This window comes from Petaurus breviceps, unplaced genomic scaffold (assembly GCF_028583685.1).
Source record: "Petaurus breviceps papuanus isolate PSGF00001 unplaced genomic scaffold, PetGlider_PUasm1.0 90925, whole genome shotgun sequence".
Taxonomy (NCBI): Eukaryota; Metazoa; Chordata; class Mammalia; order Diprotodontia; family Petauridae; genus Petaurus; species Petaurus breviceps.
Window position 1 is genome coordinate 18075515 of NW_027187380.1, and position 4270 is coordinate 18079784.

The 4270-nt window shown below is 40.2% G+C and overlaps 1 pseudogene; it reads right to left on the minus strand.

Annotated features, from left to right (window-relative positions):
• Window positions 1-3451: 3451 nt before the first annotated feature.
• LOC138152787 (receptor expression-enhancing protein 6 pseudogene) lies at window positions 3452-4024 on the minus strand (annotated as a pseudogene).
• Between the last annotated feature and the right edge of the window lie 246 nt (window positions 4025-4270).

Sequence of the window (4270 nt, forward strand, 5' to 3'; positions counted from 1 at the left end):
ATGTAACCAAAATTTATGTAAGCCAAATTTTATATAGCATTTTAAAGTTTGAAATAACATTGTGTATGTGTGTGTGTATATATATGTGTGTGTGTGTGTGTGTGTGTGTGTGTATGAGGTCATTTGTTCCTCATCCAAACCTGTGAGGTAGATCCCATTATTATTCCAATATTATTCCAATTTGATAGCTAAGAAACAGAGACTTATAGAGGTTATGAATTTTCCAGAATAACATAGTTTGTTTGCTTGAAGTAAGATTAGAACACAAATCTTCTTTATTTCAAACACAGCACTCTATTATTATTCAACACTATCTCCTAATCAATGAATTGGAATGGATAATGGCGTTAATATGAATTTGCTTAAAAATAATAAGGTTATTATAACCTAGAAAGTAACTATAGAAATTGGAAAGAGGCATTTTTAGTACATTAGATGTATATATGTATATATAGAGAGATGCATATATATATATATATATATATATATATATATATTTCCATTTACAAAAACTTAGAGTAAGAACAAATGAACTGTCCATGGGAGAAAGGGTAGAAAAGCCAGACCAGAGACCTAAGGATTGAACTAACCTGAGAAAACAGATTTAGTAGAAAAATTAGAGCATCACAGTATTTGAGACTTAAAATTGGAAGGGACCTTCCTCACTTTACAGATGAAAACCCAGAGAGATGAAATTATCCAAGATCACTCTGATAGTAAGTAATAAGTGGTAAATTTGGAATTTTTACTGATGTCCTGTGAGAATAGTCAATTAAGTCAATAAATATTTATTAAGCACTATTTAAGTATCAGACACAGCATTAAGTTCTAGGGATCCAGATATCCAAAAGATAGTTCTTGTCCTCAAGGAATTTACATTCTAATGGGAAAAGACAACTCAAAAAAGAAAGCTTAAAAGGGGAGGAGTGAGTAAGAAAATAGGAGAACAAGCTAGTGGGAAAGGAAGAAATAGCTGACCCCTGAGAGGAACCTTCTTTAAATCTTCTAGCCTTCCAATCAGATGGGCAGAAGGTAACTGATGGTACTGAAGATGTATGTGTACCAAAGTTGATGAAATCTTAAAGGATGATGGGTTTCCTTCTCAAATACTATTTGAGACTTAAAGGATGATGGAGAAATTTCCTGGGGAGCATAATAGAGTCCATGATCTAAGCTACTGGGAAGAGAAGGAAGAGAAATCAACATGTTATCTTGTATTTATTCTTCATATACTTATATATGTATTTGTATCCCTTGGTGGGAATTGTTTCATTCTTTATAGCTATTTTCCCTGTGTCTAGCACAGTGCCTTCCATATAGTAGGTGCTTACTAAATATTTGTTGATTGACTACTGATTTATAGGAGAACCATGGCCAAGGAAACAGAAAGAAAAGTTTCAAGGAACAGGGGTTGATCCATTAGTACCCAAGATTCCTTCAATATCAAGCAGAATGTGAAATGAAAAAAAAAAACTGGATTTGCGGCATGGAGCAGTAGGGAGGGAAGTCATTAGTACTCACTGAAAAGTGTTTTATCACCATGATGAAGATGGGGTAGGGGAGGATAGTTAGGGAGGAAATGAATGCATCAAGTGCCTACCCATTGGTAGACAATGGTTCTGTGGCCAGAGAATAAAATAAGGTAAATTAAACGAGAGGAATCTATACTAAAATAAAAGAAAAAGATTAAAACAAAGTTTGTTCTGTTCATTGTCTAAAAATATATTGTTCTTTTTAAGTAGGGGAGACCCTGAATTGTAACATCAGTTCTATAGTAGTAGCTTGTGATGCATCTGGTGGAATGAGCTCATTACTGAGGAGTGCAGTGTTCATTGGGCCAAGGTCACAGGTTTATTCCACATATGGGTTAGCCACCGAATAGCCTCTCTTTAACTATCTTACTGATGCACCCTGTTGGATACATGGGGACAGTGCATAAGAATGGGAAGATATTGTTGAATTGCACCCTTCCCTCCAAGTGAGGAAATAATCAAGTCTGTCTCTTGTGTGTAGCACTGTTTTAGGATATGAAAACATAAAACAGGAAAAGAATACTGGACTTTATGCATCAGTAGGCCTAGACCTGTCTTGGCCACTTATTAGTTGTATGTTTCAAGAAGTTATTTCATCTCTGTGGGTCTCACATTTCTCATCTGTAAAATAAGATTAGATTAGGGTTATATAAAGAGTCACCAATAATTCTAATATTCTATGAGTCTCTATTCTCTTTTCCTCCTGAACCTTATCAGTATATGGAGAATTGTTCCAACGGTCTCAGAAATCTGCCAGCTCCTCCACACACAGAGGTATAGGGTGACAGGAAGGAGGGACCAGAGGAGTCTAGGGATATTATAACAATAGTAGATATGCATAACAACACATGTTTCTCAGACTGGGGCAAGTGCCAGGATGACTCAGCTCACTTCCTTCACTTCTAGATAAAGACTGGATTTCCAATCCTTGGCAAAATTCATATCTAAACATGAGTAGTTTTCGAATTTAGAGTGTTCCCTAAGACCAAAATGTCCCCTTTTTCTGAGTTATTAAGTGGCAGCATTGTCTATTCAAATACTCATAAGACCCTCATCAGGTTAAGGCTAACTGAGAACTCCATTTCCTGGTGTGATTGCCATAAGAAGCACTTGGAAATCTATGCTTTTAGTCTATACTTTGAATCCCAGAGCTGGAATTAAAAAATTCCAGAGGAACGGACTACTTCATTCTACCATCTGATGATTGGCAAAAGCTGCTAAGATGAGCCACTCCAAATTTCTGGATTTGTGATAGTTACCTTTAAATTAGCTAGAAAAAAAATTTAATACAACCTCCCTTACTTCAAGAATGCACTGTATATGTTCACTGCTGATATTGAATAAATGTGTTTACATAAAAGACCTTTATTCTATAAGCAAAGAGGTAAATGAAAAGGATTTGGAGTTGCCCGTATGAAGAATACCTTCCTCTTTCAAATGGGATGTTGGCTGTCAGGAAAGTATAAAATACATGGAGTCTCCCAGGAAAATATTATCTGAAACAGCTAGGTGGTAGAGAGTATGAACAATGGTCTTTTTTTTTTTTTGCCTGTGTAAGACTATTTTGTTTTTTTAATACATAGGCAGCTGGAATGGGCAGGACACATCAAAAGTCTTATGGGAGGGCAGTGGTGGGGGCCAGAGGCAGATGGTTCATGGTATACTTAGAACAGTCCAAGCACCAGCAGGGCCCCTTAGCAGGTGCTGGTGGATCCTACGCAGAGGTCCCCCCACACCCATCCCAACTCCCAGACTGGGGAGACTTCTCTAATGTCCTAAGGCCCAAAAGGGTGGAGGTTGGGTGGAGCCATACAGCTGGGAGGGGTCAGATGCTTAGACAAGAGCCAGGATCTAGGGCCAGGGTCCCTTGATGCTGAGGGGACTGGGAGGAGGGTGTCCAGTCATTCAAAGCTTCTGGCTCAGGACTGATCTCTTATCTTATTCTTCTGGGGGTGAATCATGCCTGCCTTGGTTGCTTCCCAGGTTAGATGGGCTTCTGTGTCTAGGGCTCGTCCACTCAGGTCAGTCACCAGGCTGTCCATGGAAGCCCGGTGCCTCAGGAAGATGGGGCAGATCAGGCAATGGTACAGGATCTGGGAGCCATTGCAGGCCCCTGGAAGCATGCACCATAGCAAGAAGACACACTTTCCTGCATAGTAGAAGGGGAACTAGAAAAGGAAGGTGTCAGAGAAAAACTTGGCCAGGTCAAACATGCTATATATCACTCAGTAGGCTAGTCAGATGGTGTCATCATCTTTGTTAGGGCTTTCAATGGCCTTGATGGAGGCATATGCTGGGTAGATGAATCCGAAGAGATTTCAGAGCAGGGAGGCACCATAGCCAAAGATGAGATAGAAAGCCATGAAAGCAATGGAACCTGTAGGCAGGTAGTACTTTTTGACACCGGAGACCTCCTCCAGCTTCCCCAGGACATTGGTGACAATGTTTTTCTGCTCCAAGAAACTCTGGAAGCACTGCCTCAAGCTACCCATGGCTCCTGGGACCAAGGAGGGAGGAGAGGAAACTGAGGATGACTGGATTAAGGGGCTTCCCTACTGCTCTGTAGCAGTGCTGGTGGTGTCTCCCTCTCCAGGCTCACAGGACCTCCACTCCTCTGGTCCCTTGGTCCCTCCCCTTCCTTCCCTCCCACCTCGTGGTGCTGAACCTGCTCTGAACAATTGTCTTGAAGTCAAAAAGAGCTAAAGGTTCCATCTCAGATACTTGGTAGCTGTGTGATC